Source organism: Ambystoma mexicanum, chromosome 2q (assembly GCF_040938575.1).
Source record: "Ambystoma mexicanum isolate Mex_15411 chromosome 2q, UKY_AmexF1_1, whole genome shotgun sequence".
NCBI lineage: Eukaryota > Metazoa > Chordata > Amphibia > Caudata > Ambystomatidae > Ambystoma > Ambystoma mexicanum.
In genome coordinates, this window is record NC_090924.1 from 186561480 (window position 1) to 186579102 (window position 17623).

At 44.0% G+C, this 17623-nt stretch overlaps 4 non-coding genes across 4 annotated transcripts; all 4 read right to left on the minus strand.

Moving 5' to 3' along the window:
* Nucleotides 1-398: 398 nt before the first annotated feature.
* Nucleotides 399-503, minus strand: LOC138570787 (U6 spliceosomal RNA). The gene has a single exon (XR_011303816.1). It is a non-coding gene; the product is annotated as a U6 spliceosomal RNA (small nuclear RNA).
* A 5495-nt stretch (nt 504-5998) lies between these two features.
* LOC138570789 (U6 spliceosomal RNA) lies at nt 5999-6103 on the minus strand. The gene has a single exon (XR_011303817.1). It is a non-coding gene; the product is annotated as a U6 spliceosomal RNA (small nuclear RNA).
* Nucleotides 6104-11583: 5480 nt separating this feature from the next.
* LOC138570790 (U6 spliceosomal RNA) lies at nt 11584-11688 on the minus strand. Its single transcript, XR_011303818.1, has one exon. It is a non-coding gene; the product is annotated as a U6 spliceosomal RNA (small nuclear RNA).
* Nucleotides 11689-17169: 5481 nt separating this feature from the next.
* Nucleotides 17170-17274, minus strand: LOC138570791 (U6 spliceosomal RNA). The gene has a single exon (XR_011303819.1). It is a non-coding gene; the product is annotated as a U6 spliceosomal RNA (small nuclear RNA).
* Nucleotides 17275-17623: the final 349 nt, after the last annotated feature.

Consider the following 17623-nt stretch of genomic DNA (forward strand, 5'->3'; position numbering starts at 1 on the left):
GTACACTGCTCAGCCCCAATTAAAGATTAAGGCCTAGAAGCAAGTAAAGCTGTAGTTCAGAACAATGTTTGCAAATAGCACCTTAAAGCAGTTTACGCTGGAGTGCACAACAAGGTGGAAACTGATAATACCGAGTTTGGTAAAATGGGATAAAAAAACAAAAGAAGCGTGCCACTTCTAAAAGTACAAGTCAAGAAATTGAAGGAGAGGGGGCTGTTCATTCAGTCAATAGGACTCACAAGTAAAAGGCTCCTGAGGCATGAGTGTTGAATTTGGCGCAAAATGTATTGTGTTGTCGTGTAATATGTATGAACATACAATTTCAATCTTCATTAAAAAAACATGTATTAAAAAATAAAGACTTGCAAATTAAGAAAGTTTCTGTCCTGTCATGTGCCAAAAATAGTGAATGCTTTACGAATGTGCGTGTCATCCTTTAGAGCAGGGGACAATTTAATGTTCACATTATCATTCCAATATTAGTACATGTGTTGCTGAAGCAAGTGCAAAGGGAGAGTCAATCAAACCATTGATTAGGACATCTAGTCAAAGGTTTGCCATACCAAATGTCCTTATGTCAGAGGGTAGAAAGTCCAAACACCATTTAAATATCGGGTGGTATGAAATGAAGAGGGAAACAACAATGAATAAGCATTCTTTGCTGCTGTATTGATCTGGTCCTAAAGGGTTTGGTTTAATGCCAATTATATTTGAAGATATACAGATTCATGCTCCAGGGTGCTTGCAAAATGACACCCCTCCCCATCACAATGGCTGGGTGATGCAAGCCTGAGAGCATCACAATAGACCCATAGACATGAGAAAAACTCTGTACCACTGAGTGTATGTGGGCCCATGGCTGTATCAAGGACAAGGCAACAACAGGAGGTGGCTTAAGGCATCAGTGCCAGAAGCTGTCCGATTGAGCCCTGTAAGCAATAGATGTTGGACCATCCTTGAAGAGATTCTGAGGCTGATTTCAATGTTAACTTTACTGCTGATTTAAGGATTGCTGAACCTTCGACCCACGTCTAGTTTGCTCGGATAAGGCCTGGAAATCTTTTACAGCTTGTATTGGGGGGAGATGATGTGAGTTTATCAAGAGCAACGGGATATGAGGCATGTGTGCCACAAAAAGCAGGTCTAGGATTTTTTATAAGAAAGCCGCTTTAAGAAGAGAACTTTGGACAACCCTACTGAGAGCAAAAGTCTTACACAAAAGGTAAGGGGGTCAGTGGGTCAACGGATAGCACATTTGACTGTGAGTCCGTCTTTTGTAAGTCCAAATACTACCTGGTTCGACATTTTCCAGGCTTTTTGTTTCATTTCTTAACAGATCCATTCCTATGTACCTCTGTGCTTTCAACAGAGTTTTCATTGTAAGGGAGGGACATACAATATGCCTTAAACATTCCTGGGCAGGGAAGACTCTATGTAAAAGAAAGAGTAGCAGACAGTTTAATAAATCATCAGCAGGACCCTCTAGATCTTCCCCAAAAAACATAACATTATTTCTCTGCATGTATGTGTGTTGAACAGCGCAAGTAGTTTGACATTTATCCACTGACATTAACCACTTTCCCACAGCGCAGAACAAAATCACTTGTACTGGCCCCTTCTGCAAAAGCATTACCACTGTAGAAAGCAGTGAAAAGGTGAGGCAGTGTGCAGTCACCCCCGACCCTTTACTCCCCTGATCGGCCACGATCGGCCAAGGACCTCTCTATGAGAGCTGAGGGTGGAATTTTTCTGGACCTCGGTAACTTAGGGAGGCATGGCTAAAGGGATCCTCAATCAACGGCCCAACCTTTGCTTTGTGGCCTGTCCGTATATGTCTGTTCTCCAAATTACCTGCCGCTGCCCAGGTGTCAGCTGGTAAGATGGAATGACCTGCCAGGTAGGATCCTGGCAGATGATTTGCATAGGCAAACCCCCTCTCCCTCTTTATTAGCCCTGCTTACTCCACAGTAGCAAGTATCTGGGGAAAATATAGTGGTCGAGGTGGGGTAGCAGTCACTAGCAACTTTGAGAAAGTAAATCTGGGGTGCTTTGCGACTTGTGGGGAACTACAGAGCTCAGTGCCCAGAACTTTGTGGCACAGGGAGGAGGTCTGTGGGATTTCAGTAACTTGGAGACATGCAACCTGGTTGGGAGTGCTTCAGGTCTCCTTCCTTGCATGTTCCAAGCAACTCAACAAAGCATCAACAGGCTGAGATACCAGCCACAGAGCCATTTCCACTTGATTAAAAGCCTAAAATCTTTTCCATGTAAAAACATAGCCCCCCAACCCCCGAATACCATATTTTCTTTGTTTCCTCTCTCTCTGTCTCTCTCTCTCTCTCCCTTCCTCCTTCCCTCCCTCCTTCCTCCCTCCAGCCCGCTCTCTTTCTCCCCCCGCCCCCTCCCTCCCCCTCTCCCTCTCCCTCTCACAACCATTTATTTTAAGTTTTCATGCACTGTAGCATATTCTGACAATGGTATTTCACAATGGGACTCTTTGAAGGTTACAGAAATCAAAAAAGAAATCAACCAACTAAAAGCAGCCAAATCCAGAGTACACTGCTCAGCCCCAATTAAAGATAAAGGCCTAGAAGCAAATAAAGCTGTAGTTCAGAGCGATGTTTGCAAATAGCACCTTAAAGCAGTTTACGCTGGCGTGCACAACAATGGGGAAAGTGATAATACTGAATTTGGTCGAATGGGAACCGTGCCACTTCTAAAAGTACAAGTCAAGAAATTGAAGGGGACGGGGCTGTTCATTCAGTCACTAGGACTCACAAGTAAAAGGCTCCTGAGGCATTAGTGTTGAATTTGGCGCAAAATGTATTGTGTTGTTGTTTAATATGTATGAATAATATTTCTGTTCTCCAAATTGCCTGCCGCTGCCCAGGCGTCAGCCCCTATGAACATACAATTTCAATCTTCATCAAAAAAGATGAATTAAAAAATAAAGACTTGCAAATTAACAAAGTTTCTGTCCCGTCATGTGCTAAAAATAGTGAATGCTTTACAAATGTACGTGTCATCCTTCAGAGCAGGGGCCAATTCAATGTTCCCATTATCATTCCAATATTAGTACATGTGTTGCTGAGCTACATAGGAATGGATCTGTTAAGAAATTAAACAAAAAGCCTGGAAAAATGTTGAAACAGGTAGGATTTGGACTAACAATAAACTGACTCACAGTCAGATGTGCTATCCCTTGACCCACTGACCCCCTTATCTTTTGTGTAATCCTTTTGCTCTCAGCAGGGCTGTCCATCCAAAGTTCCCTACTTAAAGGGGCTTTCTTATTAAAAGAAAATCCCAGAGCTGTTTTTTATGGCCCACATGCCTCATATCCCGTTGCTCTCGATAAACTCACATCATCTCCCACCAATGCAAGCTGTAAAAGATGTCAAGGGCATAGCCAAGGAAACTAGACGTGGGTCGAAGGTTGAGCAATCGTTAAATCAGCAGCAAAAATAACATTGAAATCAGCCTCAGAATCTCTTAAAGGATGGGTCAACATTGGTTGCTTTCAGGGCGCAATCGGGCAGCCTCTGGTGCTGGCGCCTTAAGGCAAGCGCAAAGGGAGAGCCAACCAAACCATTGATTAGGACCTCTGAACTTTCTGCCTGTGACATAAGGACATTTGATATGGCAAATCATTGACCAAACACCATTTATATGTTGGATGGTATGAAATTAAGAGGCAAACAGCAATACATCAGCATTCTTTTTCTGCCGTATTGATCCGGTCCTAAAGGGTTTGGTTTAATAGCAATTATATTTAAAGATAAACAGATTCATGCTGCAGGGTGCTTGCAAATTGACACACCCTCCCCATCACGAAGGCTGGGTGATGCAAGCGTGAGAGCATCACGGCAGACCCATAGACACGAGAAACACTCTATTCCTCTGAGTGCATGTGGGCCCATGGCAGGATCAAGGACAAGGCAAGAACAGGAGCTGGCTTAAGCTGTCAGCACCCAGGCTGCCCCATTGCGTGCTGCAAGCAACAGATGTTGGACCATCCTTTAAGAGATTCTGAGGCTGATTTCAATGTTAACTCTGCTGCTGATTTAAGGATTGCTTAACCTTCGACCCAAGTCTAGTTTGCTTGGCTAAGCCCTGAAAACCTTTTACAGCTTGTATTGGTGGGAGATGATGTGAATTTATAAAGAGCAACGGGATATGAGGCTTGTGTGCCACAAAATGCAGGTCTATGATCTTTTATATGAAAGCCACTTTGGAAAATCCTATTGAGAGCAAAAGGATTACACAAAAGGAAAGGGGGTCAGTGGGTGAAGAGATACAATTAACTGACTCACAGTCAGATGTGCTAAGTCCAAATCCTACCCGTTTCGACATTTTGTCCAGGTTTTTCGTTTCATTTCTTAACAGATCCATTCCTATGTACCTCTGTGCTTTTAACAGAGTTTTCATTGTAAGGGAGGGATATACAGTATGCCTTAAACATTCCTGGGCAGGGAAGACTCTCTGTAAAAGCAAGAGTAGCGTACAGCTTCATAAATAATCAGCAAGACCCTCTAGACCTTCCCCAAAAAACATGAAATGATTTCTCTGCATGTATGTGCGTTGAGCAGCGCAAGTCGTTTGGTTAATGCCAGTGGTTAAATGTCACTTTCCCACAGCGCAGAATAAAATCACTTGTACAGGTCCCTTCTGCAAAAGCATTACCGCTGTAGAAAGCAGTGAAAAGGTGAGGCAGTGTGCAGTCACCCCGACCCTTCACGGCCCTGATCGGCCACGATCGGCCAAGGACCTCTCTATGAGAGCTGAGGGTGGAATTTTTCTGGACCTCGGTAACTTAGGGAGACATGGCTAAAGGGTTCCTCAATCAACGGCCCAGCCTTTGCTTTGTGGCCTGTCCGAATATTTCTGTTCTCCAAATTATGTGCCGCTGCTCGGGTGTCATTTGGTGGGATGGAATGACCTCCCAGGAATGATCCTGGCAGATGATTTGCATAGGCACACCCCTTCTCCCTCTCTCTTAGCCCTGCTTTCTGCACAGTAGCAAGTATCTGGGGAAAATATAGTGGTCGAGGTAGGGTAGCAGTAACTAGCAACTCTGAGAAAGTAAATCTGGGGAGCTTGGCGACTTGTGGGGAACAACTGCAGAGCTCAGGTACTTTGTGGCACACGGAGGAGGTCTGTGGGATTTCAGTAAATTAGAGACATGCAACCTGGTCGGGAGTGCTTCAGGTCACCTTTGTTGCATGTTCCAAGCAACTCAACAAAGCATCAACAGGCTGAGATACCAGCCACAGAGCCTCTTTCCACTTGATTAAAAGCCTAAAATCTTTTCCATGTAAAAACATAGCCCCCCCCGAATACCATATTTTCTTTGTTTTTTCTCTCTCTCTCTCTCTCTCTCTCTCTCTCTCTCTCTCTCTCTCTCTCCCTCCCTCCTTAACCTTCCCCCCTCCCGCCCGCTCTCTTTCTCCCCCCGCCCCCTCCCTCCCCCTCTCACAACCATTTATTTTAAGTTTTCATGCACTGTAGCACATTCTGACAACGGTATTTCACAATGGGACTCTTTGAAAGTTACAGAAATCAAAAAAGAAACCAACCAACTAAAAGCAGCCAAAGCCAGAGTACACTGCTTAGCCCCAATTAAAGATTAAGGCCTAGAAGCAAGTAAAGCTGTAGTTCAGAACAATGTTTGCAAATAGCACCTTAAAGCAGTTTACGCTGGAGTGCACAACAAGGTGGAAACTGATAATACCGAGTTTGGTAAAATGGGATAAAAAAACAAAAGAAGCGTGCCACTTCTAAAAGTACAAGTCAAGAAATTGAAGGAGAGGGGGCTGTTCATTCAGTCAATAGGACTCACAAGTAAAAGGCTCCTGAGGCATGAGTGTTGAATTTGGCGCAAAATGTATTGTGTTGTCGTGTAATATGTATGAACATACAATTTCAATCTTCATTAAAAAAACATGTATTAAAAAATAAAGACTTGCAAATTAAGAAAGTTTCTGTCCTGTCATGTGCCAAAAATAGTGAATGCTTTACGAATGTGCGTGTCATCCTTTAGAGCAGGGGACAATTTAATGTTCACATTATCATTCCAATATTAGTACATGTGTTGCTGAAGCAAGTGCAAAGGGAGAGTCAATCAAACCATTGATTAGGACATCTAGTCAAAGGTTTGCCATACCAAATGTCCTTATGTCAGAGGGTAGAAAGTCCAAACACCATTTAAATATCGGGTGGTATGAAATGAAGAGGGAAACAACAATGAATAAGCATTCTTTGCTGCTGTATTGATCTGGTCCTAAAGGGTTTGGTTTAATGCCAATTATATTTGAAGATATACAGATTCATGCTCCAGGGTGCTTGCAAAATGACACCCCTCCCCATCACAATGGCTGGGTGATGCAAGCCTGAGAGCATCACAATAGACCCATAGACATGAGAAAAACTCTGTACCACTGAGTGTATGTGGGCCCATGGCTGTATCAAGGACAAGGCAACAACAGGAGGTGGCTTAAGGCATCAGTGCCAGAAGCTGTCCGATTGAGCCCTGTAAGCAATAGATGTTGGACCATCCTTGAAGAGATTCTGAGGCTGATTTCAATGTTAACTTTACTGCTGATTTAAGGATTGCTGAACCTTCGACCCACGTCTAGTTTGCTCGGATAAGGCCTGGAAATCTTTTACAGCTTGTATTGGGGGGAGATGATGTGAGTTTATCAAGAGCAACGGGATATGAGGCATGTGTGCCACAAAAAGCAGGTCTAGGATTTTTTATAAGAAAGCCGCTTTAAGAAGAGAACTTTGGACAACCCTACTGAGAGCAAAAGTCTTACACAAAAGGTAAGGGGGTCAGTGGGTCAACGGATAGCACATTTGACTGTGAGTCCGTCTTTTGTAAGTCCAAATACTACCTGGTTCGACATTTTCCAGGCTTTTTGTTTCATTTCTTAACAGATCCATTCCTATGTACCTCTGTGCTTTCAACAGAGTTTTCATTGTAAGGGAGGGACATACAATATGCCTTAAACATTCCTGGGCAGGGAAGACTCTATGTAAAAGAAAGAGTAGCAGACAGTTTAATAAATCATCAGCAGGACCCTCTAGATCTTCCCCAAAAAACATAACATTATTTCTCTGCATGTATGTGTGTTGAACAGCGCAAGTAGTTTGACATTTATCCACTGACATTAACCACTTTCCCACAGCGCAGAACAAAATCACTTGTACTGGCCCCTTCTGCAAAAGCATTACCACTGTAGAAAGCAGTGAAAAGGTGAGGCAGTGTGCAGTCACCCCCGACCCTTTACTCCCCTGATCGGCCACGATCGGCCAAGGACCTCTCTATGAGAGCTGAGGGTGGAATTTTTCTGGACCTCGGTAACTTAGGGAGGCATGGCTAAAGGGATCCTCAATCAACGGCCCAACCTTTGCTTTGTGGCCTGTCCGTATATGTCTGTTCTCCAAATTACCTGCCGCTGCCCAGGTGTCAGCTGGTAAGATGGAATGACCTGCCAGGTAGGATCCTGGCAGATGATTTGCATAGGCAAACCCCCTCTCCCTCTTTATTAGCCCTGCTTACTCCACAGTAGCAAGTATCTGGGGAAAATATAGTGGTCGAGGTGGGGTAGCAGTCACTAGCAACTTTGAGAAAGTAAATCTGGGGTGCTTTGCGACTTGTGGGGAACTACAGAGCTCAGTGCCCAGAACTTTGTGGCACAGGGAGGAGGTCTGTGGGATTTCAGTAACTTGGAGACATGCAACCTGGTTGGGAGTGCTTCAGGTCTCCTTCCTTGCATGTTCCAAGCAACTCAACAAAGCATCAACAGGCTGAGATACCAGCCACAGAGCCATTTCCACTTGATTAAAAGCCTAAAATCTTTTCCATGTAAAAACATAGCCCCCCAACCCCCGAATACCATATTTTCTTTGTTTCCTCTCTCTCTGTCTCTCTCTCTCTCTCCCTTCCTCCTTCCCTCCCTCCTTCCTCCCTCCCGCCCGCTCTCTTTCTCCCCCCGCCCCCTCCCTCCCCCTCTCCCTCTCCCAACCATTTATTTTAAGTTTTCATGCACTGTAGCATATTCTGACAATGGTATTTCACAATGGGACTCTTTGAAGGTTACAGAAATCAAAAAAGAAATCAACCAACTAAAAGCAGCCAAATCCAGAGTACACTGCTCAGCCCCAATTAAAGATAAAGGCCTAGAAGCAAATAAAGCTGTAGTTCAGAGCGATGTTTGCAAATAGCACCTTAAAGCAGTTTACGCTGGCGTGCACAACAATGGGGAAAGTGATAATACTGAATTTGGTCGAATGGGAACCGTGCCACTTCTAAAAGTACAAGTCAAGAAATTGAAGGGGACGGGGCTGTTCATTCAGTCACTAGGACTCACAAGTAAAAGGCTCCTGAGGCATTAGTGTTGAATTTGGCGCAAAATGTATTGTGTTGTTGTTTAATATGTATGAATAATATTTCTGTTCTCCAAATTGCCTGCCGCTGCCCAGGCGTCAGCCCCTATGAACATACAATTTCAATCTTCATCAAAAAAGATGAATTAAAAAATAAAGACTTGCAAATTAACAAAGTTTCTGTCCCGTCATGTGCTAAAAATAGTGAATGCTTTACAAATGTACGTGTCATCCTTCAGAGCAGGGGCCAATTCAATGTTCCCATTATCATTCCAATATTAGTACATGTGTTGCTGAGCTACATAGGAATGGATCTGTTAAGAAATTAAACAAAAAGCCTGGAAAAATGTTGAAACAGGTAGGATTTGGACTAACAATAAACTGACTCACAGTCAGATGTGCTATCCCTTGACCCACTGACCCCCTTATCTTTTGTGTAATCCTTTTGCTCTCAGCAGGGCTGTCCATCCAAAGTTCCCTACTTAAAGGGGCTTTCTTATTAAAAGAAAATCCCAGAGCTGTTTTTTATGGCCCACATGCCTCATATCCCGTTGCTCTCGATAAACTCACATCATCTCCCACCAATGCAAGCTGTAAAAGATGTCAAGGGCATAGCCAAGGAAACTAGACGTGGGTCGAAGGTTGAGCAATCGTTAAATCAGCAGCAAAAATAACATTGAAATCAGCCTCAGAATCTCTTAAAGGATGGGTCAACATTGGTTGCTTTCAGGGCGCAATCGGGCAGCCTCTGGTGCTGGCGCCTTAAGGCAAGCGCAAAGGGAGAGCCAACCAAACCATTGATTAGGACCTCTGAACTTTCTGCCTGTGACATAAGGACATTTGATATGGCAAATCATTGACCAAACACCATTTATATGTTGGATGGTATGAAATTAAGAGGCAAACAGCAATACATCAGCATTCTTTTTCTGCCGTATTGATCCGGTCCTAAAGGGTTTGGTTTAATAGCAATTATATTTAAAGATAAACAGATTCATGCTGCAGGGTGCTTGCAAATTGACACACCCTCCCCATCACGAAGGCTGGGTGATGCAAGCGTGAGAGCATCACGGCAGACCCATAGACACGAGAAACACTCTATTCCTCTGAGTGCATGTGGGCCCATGGCTGGATCAAGGACAAGGCAAGAACAGGAGCTGGCTTAAGCGGTCAGCACCCAGGCTGCCCCATTGCGTGCTGCAAGCAACAGATGTTGGACCATCCTTTAAGAGATTCTGAGGCTGATTTCAATGTTAACTCTGCTGCTGATTTAAGGATTGCTTAACCTTCGACCCAAGTCTAGTTTGCTTGGCTAAGCCCTGAAAACCTTTTACAGCTTGTATTGGTGGGAGATGATGTGAATTTATAAAGAGCAACGGGATATGAGGCTTGTGTGCCACAAAATGCAGGTCTATGATCTTTTATATGAAAGCCACTTTGGAAAATCCTATTGAGAGCAAAAGGATTACACAAAAGGAAAGGGGGTCAGTGGGTGAAGAGATACAATTAACTGACTCACAGTCAGATGTGCTAAGTCCAAATCCTACCCGTTTCGACATTTTGTCCAGGTTTTTCGTTTCATTTCTTAACAGATCCATTCCTATGTACCTCTGTGCTTTTAACAGAGTTTTCATTGTAAGGGAGGGATATACAGTATGCCTTAAACATTCCTGGGCAGGGAAGACTCTCTGTAAAAGCAAGAGTAGCGTACAGCTTCATAAATAATCAGCAAGACCCTCTAGACCTTCCCCAAAAAACATGAAATGATTTCTCTGCATGTATGTGCGTTGAGCAGCGCAAGTCGTTTGGTTAATGCCAGTGGTTAAATGTCACTTTCCCACAGCGCAGAATAAAATCACTTGTACAGGTCCCTTCTGCAAAAGCATTACCGCTGTAGAAAGCAGTGAAAAGGTGAGGCAGTGTGCAGTCACCCCGACCCTTCACGGCCCTGATCGGCCACGATCGGCCAAGGACCTCTCTATGAGAGCTGAGGGTGGAATTTTTCTGGACCTCGGTAACTTAGGGAGACATGGCTAAAGGGTTCCTCAATCAACGGCCCAGCCTTTGCTTTGTGGCCTGTCCGAATATTTCTGTTCTCCAAATTATGTGCCGCTGCTCGGGTGTCATTTGGTGGGATGGAATGACCTCCCAGGAATGATCCTGGCAGATGATTTGCATAGGCACACCCCTTCTCCCTCTCTCTTAGCCCTGCTTTCTGCACAGTAGCAAGTATCTGGGGAAAATATAGTGGTCGAGGTAGGGTAGCAGTAACTAGCAACTCTGAGAAAGTAAATCTGGGGAGCTTGGCGACTTGTGGGGAACAACTGCAGAGCTCAGGTACTTTGTGGCACACGGAGGAGGTCTGTGGGATTTCAGTAAATTAGAGACATGCAACCTGGTCGGGAGTGCTTCAGGTCACCTTTGTTGCATGTTCCAAGCAACTCAACAAAGCATCAACAGGCTGAGATACCAGCCACAGAGCCTCTTTCCACTTGATTAAAAGCCTAAAATCTTTTCCATGTAAAAACATAGCCCCCCCCCGAATACCATATTTTCTTTGTTTTTTCTCTCTCTCTCTCTCTCTCTCTCTCTCTCTCTCTCTCCCTCCCTCCTTAACCTTCCCCCCTCCCGCCCGCTCTCTTTCTCCCCCCGCCCCCTCCCTCCCCCTCTCACAACCATTTATTTTAAGTTTTCATGCACTGTAGCACATTCTGACAACGGTATTTCACAATGGGACTCTTTGAAAGTTACAGAAATCAAAAAAGAAACCAACCAACTAAAAGCAGCCAAAGCCAGAGTACACTGCTTAGCCCCAATTAAAGATTAAGGCCTAGAAGCAAGTAAAGCTGTAGTTCAGAACAATGTTTGCAAATAGCACCTTAAAGCAGTTTACGCTGGAGTGCACAACAAGGTGGAAACTGATAATACCGAGTTTGGTAAAATGGGATAAAAAAACAAAAGAAGCGTGCCACTTCTAAAAGTACAAGTCAAGAAATTGAAGGAGAGGGGGCTGTTCATTCAGTCAATAGGACTCACAAGTAAAAGGCTCCTGAGGCATGAGTGTTGAATTTGGCGCAAAATGTATTGTGTTGTCGTGTAATATGTATGAACATACAATTTCAATCTTCATTAAAAAAACATGTATTAAAAAATAAAGACTTGCAAATTAAGAAAGTTTCTGTCCTGTCATGTGCCAAAAATAGTGAATGCTTTACGAATGTGCGTGTCATCCTTTAGAGCAGGGGACAATTTAATGTTCACATTATCATTCCAATATTAGTACATGTGTTGCTGAAGCAAGTGCAAAGGGAGAGTCAATCAAACCATTGATTAGGACATCTAGTCAAAGGTTTGCCATACCAAATGTCCTTATGTCAGAGGGTAGAAAGTCCAAACACCATTTAAATATCGGGTGGTATGAAATGAAGAGGGAAACAACAATGAATAAGCATTCTTTGCTGCTGTATTGATCTGGTCCTAAAGGGTTTGGTTTAATGCCAATTATATTTGAAGATATACAGATTCATGCTCCAGGGTGCTTGCAAAATGACACCCCTCCCCATCACAATGGCTGGGTGATGCAAGCCTGAGAGCATCACAATAGACCCATAGACATGAGAAAAACTCTGTACCACTGAGTGTATGTGGGCCCATGGCTGTATCAAGGACAAGGCAACAACAGGAGGTGGCTTAAGGCATCAGTGCCAGAAGCTGTCCGATTGAGCCCTGTAAGCAATAGATGTTGGACCATCCTTGAAGAGATTCTGAGGCTGATTTCAATGTTAACTTTACTGCTGATTTAAGGATTGCTGAACCTTCGACCCACGTCTAGTTTGCTCGGATAAGGCCTGGAAATCTTTTACAGCTTGTATTGGGGGGAGATGATGTGAGTTTATCAAGAGCAACGGGATATGAGGCATGTGTGCCACAAAAAGCAGGTCTAGGATTTTTTATAAGAAAGCCGCTTTAAGAAGAGAACTTTGGACAACCCTACTGAGAGCAAAAGTCTTACACAAAAGGTAAGGGGGTCAGTGGGTCAACGGATAGCACATTTGACTGTGAGTCCGTCTTTTGTAAGTCCAAATACTACCTGGTTCGACATTTTCCAGGCTTTTTGTTTCATTTCTTAACAGATCCATTCCTATGTACCTCTGTGCTTTCAACAGAGTTTTCATTGTAAGGGAGGGACATACAATATGCCTTAAACATTCCTGGGCAGGGAAGACTCTATGTAAAAGAAAGAGTAGCAGACAGTTTAATAAATCATCAGCAGGACCCTCTAGATCTTCCCCAAAAAACATAACATTATTTCTCTGCATGTATGTGTGTTGAACAGCGCAAGTAGTTTGACATTTATCCACTGACATTAACCACTTTCCCACAGCGCAGAACAAAATCACTTGTACTGGCCCCTTCTGCAAAAGCATTACCACTGTAGAAAGCAGTGAAAAGGTGAGGCAGTGTGCAGTCACCCCCGACCCTTTACTCCCCTGATCGGCCACGATCGGCCAAGGACCTCTCTATGAGAGCTGAGGGTGGAATTTTTCTGGACCTCGGTAACTTAGGGAGGCATGGCTAAAGGGATCCTCAATCAACGGCCCAACCTTTGCTTTGTGGCCTGTCCGTATATGTCTGTTCTCCAAATTACCTGCCGCTGCCCAGGTGTCAGCTGGTAAGATGGAATGACCTGCCAGGTAGGATCCTGGCAGATGATTTGCATAGGCAAACCCCCTCTCCCTCTTTATTAGCCCTGCTTACTCCACAGTAGCAAGTATCTGGGGAAAATATAGTGGTCGAGGTGGGGTAGCAGTCACTAGCAACTTTGAGAAAGTAAATCTGGGGTGCTTTGCGACTTGTGGGGAACTACAGAGCTCAGTGCCCAGAACTTTGTGGCACAGGGAGGAGGTCTGTGGGATTTCAGTAACTTGGAGACATGCAACCTGGTTGGGAGTGCTTCAGGTCTCCTTCCTTGCATGTTCCAAGCAACTCAACAAAGCATCAACAGGCTGAGATACCAGCCACAGAGCCATTTCCACTTGATTAAAAGCCTAAAATCTTTTCCATGTAAAAACATAGCCCCCCAACCCCCGAATACCATATTTTCTTTGTTTCCTCTCTCTCTGTCTCTCTCTCTCTCTCCCTTCCTCCTTCCCTCCCTCCTTCCTCCCTCCCGCCCGCTCTCTTTCTCCCCCCGCCCCCTCCCTCCCCCTCTCCCTCTCCCAACCATTTATTTTAAGTTTTCATGCACTGTAGCATATTCTGACAATGGTATTTCACAATGGGACTCTTTGAAGGTTACAGAAATCAAAAAAGAAATCAACCAACTAAAAGCAGCCAAATCCAGAGTACACTGCTCAGCCCCAATTAAAGATAAAGGCCTAGAAGCAAATAAAGCTGTAGTTCAGAGCGATGTTTGCAAATAGCACCTTAAAGCAGTTTACGCTGGCGTGCACAACAATGGGGAAAGTGATAATACTGAATTTGGTCGAATGGGAACCGTGCCACTTCTAAAAGTACAAGTCAAGAAATTGAAGGGGACGGGGCTGTTCATTCAGTCACTAGGACTCACAAGTAAAAGGCTCCTGAGGCATTAGTGTTGAATTTGGCGCAAAATGTATTGTGTTGTTGTTTAATATGTATGAATAATATTTCTGTTCTCCAAATTGCCTGCCGCTGCCCAGGCGTCAGCCCCTATGAACATACAATTTCAATCTTCATCAAAAAAGATGAATTAAAAAATAAAGACTTGCAAATTAACAAAGTTTCTGTCCCGTCATGTGCTAAAAATAGTGAATGCTTTACAAATGTACGTGTCATCCTTCAGAGCAGGGGCCAATTCAATGTTCCCATTATCATTCCAATATTAGTACATGTGTTGCTGAGCTACATAGGAATGGATCTGTTAAGAAATTAAACAAAAAGCCTGGAAAAATGTTGAAACAGGTAGGATTTGGACTAACAATAAACTGACTCACAGTCAGATGTGCTATCCCTTGACCCACTGACCCCCTTATCTTTTGTGTAATCCTTTTGCTCTCAGCAGGGCTGTCCATCCAAAGTTCCCTACTTAAAGGGGCTTTCTTATTAAAAGAAAATCCCAGAGCTGTTTTTTATGGCCCACATGCCTCATATCCCGTTGCTCTCGATAAACTCACATCATCTCCCACCAATGCAAGCTGTAAAAGATGTCAAGGGCATAGCCAAGGAAACTAGACGTGGGTCGAAGGTTGAGCAATCGTTAAATCAGCAGCAAAAATAACATTGAAATCAGCCTCAGAATCTCTTAAAGGATGGGTCAACATTGGTTGCTTTCAGGGCGCAATCGGGCAGCCTCTGGTGCTGGCGCCTTAAGGCAAGCGCAAAGGGAGAGCCAACCAAACCATTGATTAGGACCTCTGAACTTTCTGCCTGTGACATAAGGACATTTGATATGGCAAATCATTGACCAAACACCATTTATATGTTGGATGGTATGAAATTAAGAGGCAAACAGCAATACATCAGCATTCTTTTTCTGCCGTATTGATCCGGTCCTAAAGGGTTTGGTTTAATAGCAATTATATTTAAAGATAAACAGATTCATGCTGCAGGGTGCTTGCAAATTGACACACCCTCCCCATCACGAAGGCTGGGTGATGCAAGCGTGAGAGCATCACGGCAGACCCATAGACACGAGAAACACTCTATTCCTCTGAGTGCATGTGGGCCCATGGCAGGATCAAGGACAAGGCAAGAACAGGAGCTGGCTTAAGCTGTCAGCACCCAGGCTGCCCCATTGCGTGCTGCAAGCAACAGATGTTGGACCATCCTTTAAGAGATTCTGAGGCTGATTTCAATGTTAACTCTGCTGCTGATTTAAGGATTGCTTAACCTTCGACCCAAGTCTAGTTTGCTTGGCTAAGCCCTGAAAACCTTTTACAGCTTGTATTGGTGGGAGATGATGTGAATTTATAAAGAGCAACGGGATATGAGGCTTGTGTGCCACAAAATGCAGGTCTATGATCTTTTATATGAAAGCCACTTTGGAAAATCCTATTGAGAGCAAAAGGATTACACAAAAGGAAAGGGGGTCAGTGGGTGAAGAGATACAATTAACTGACTCACAGTCAGATGTGCTAAGTCCAAATCCTACCCGTTTCGACATTTTGTCCAGGTTTTTCGTTTCATTTCTTAACAGATCCATTCCTATGTACCTCTGTGCTTTTAACAGAGTTTTCATTGTAAGGGAGGGATATACAGTATGCCTTAAACATTCCTGGGCAGGGAAGACTCTCTGTAAAAGCAAGAGTAGCGTACAGCTTCATAAATAATCAGCAAGACCCTCTAGACCTTCCCCAAAAAACATGAAATGATTTCTCTGCATGTATGTGCGTTGAGCAGCGCAAGTCGTTTGGTTAATGCCAGTGGTTAAATGTCACTTTCCCACAGCGCAGAATAAAATCACTTGTACAGGTCCCTTCTGCAAAAGCATTACCGCTGTAGAAAGCAGTGAAAAGGTGAGGCAGTGTGCAGTCACCCCGACCCTTCACGGCCCTGATCGGCCACGATCGGCCAAGGACCTCTCTATGAGAGCTGAGGGTGGAATTTTTCTGGACCTCGGTAACTTAGGGAGACATGGCTAAAGGGTTCCTCAATCAACGGCCCAGCCTTTGCTTTGTGGCCTGTCCGAATATTTCTGTTCTCCAAATTATGTGCCGCTGCTCGGGTGTCATTTGGTGGGATGGAATGACCTCCCAGGAATGATCCTGGCAGATGATTTGCATAGGCACACCCCTTCTCCCTCTCTCTTAGCCCTGCTTTCTGCACAGTAGCAAGTATCTGGGGAAAATATAGTGGTCGAGGTAGGGTAGCAGTAACTAGCAACTCTGAGAAAGTAAATCTGGGGAGCTTGGCGACTTGTGGGGAACAACTGCAGAGCTCAGGTACTTTGTGGCACACGGAGGAGGTCTGTGGGATTTCAGTAAATTAGAGACATGCAACCTGGTCGGGAGTGCTTCAGGTCACCTTTGTTGCATGTTCCAAGCAACTCAACAAAGCATCAACAGGCTGAGATACCAGCCACAGAGCCTCTTTCCACTTGATTAAAAGCCTAAAATCTTTTCCATGTAAAAACATAGCCCCCCCCGAATACCATATTTTCTTTGTTTTTTCTCTCTCTCTCTCTCTCTCTCTCTCTCTCTCTCTCTCTCCCTCCCTCCTTAACCTTCCCCCCTCCCGCCCGCTCTCTTTCTCCCCCCGCCCCCTCCCTCCCCCTCTCACAACCATTTATTTTAAGTTTTCATGCACTGTAGCACATTCTGACAACGGTATTTCACAATGGGACTCTTTGAAAGTTACAGAAATCAAAAAAGAAACCAACCAACTAAAAGCAGCCAAAGCCAGAGTACACTGCTCAGCCCCAATTAAAGATTAAGGCCTAGAAGCAAGTAAAGCTGTAGTTCAGAACAATGTTTGCAAATAGCACCTTAAAGCAGTTTACGCTGGAGTGCACAACAAGGTGGAAACTGATAATACCGAGTTTGGTAAAATGGGATAAAAAAACAAAAGAAGCGTGCCACTTCTAAAAGTACAAGTCAAGAAATTGAAGGAGAGGGGGCTGTTCATTCAGTCAATAGGACTCACAAGTAAAAGGCTCCTGAGGCATGAGTGTTGAATTTGGCGCAAAATGTATTGTGTTGTCGTGTAATATGTATGAACATACAATTTCAATCTTCATTAAAAAAACATGTATTAAAAAATAAAGACTTGCAAATTAAGAAAGTTTCTGTCCTGTCATGTGCCAAAAATAGTGAATGCTTTACGAATGTGCGTGTCATCCTTTAGAGCAGGGGACAATTTAATGTTCACATTATCATTCCAATATTAGTACATGTGTTGCTGAAGCAAGTGCAAAGGGAGAGTCAATCAAACCATTGATTAGGACATCTAGTCAAAGGTTTGCCATACCAAATGTCCTTATGTCAGAGGGTAGAAAGTCCAAACACCATTTAAATATCGGGTGGTATGAAATGAAGAGGGAAACAACAATGAATAAGCATTCTTTGCTGCTGTATTGATCTGGTCCTAAAGGGTTTGGTTTAATGCCAATTATATTTGAAGATATACAGATTCATGCTCCAGGGTGCTTGCAAAATGACACCCCTCCCCATCACAATGGCTGGGTGATGCAAGCCTGAGAGCATCACAATAGACCCATAGACATGAGAAAAACTCTGTACCACTGAGTGTATGTGGG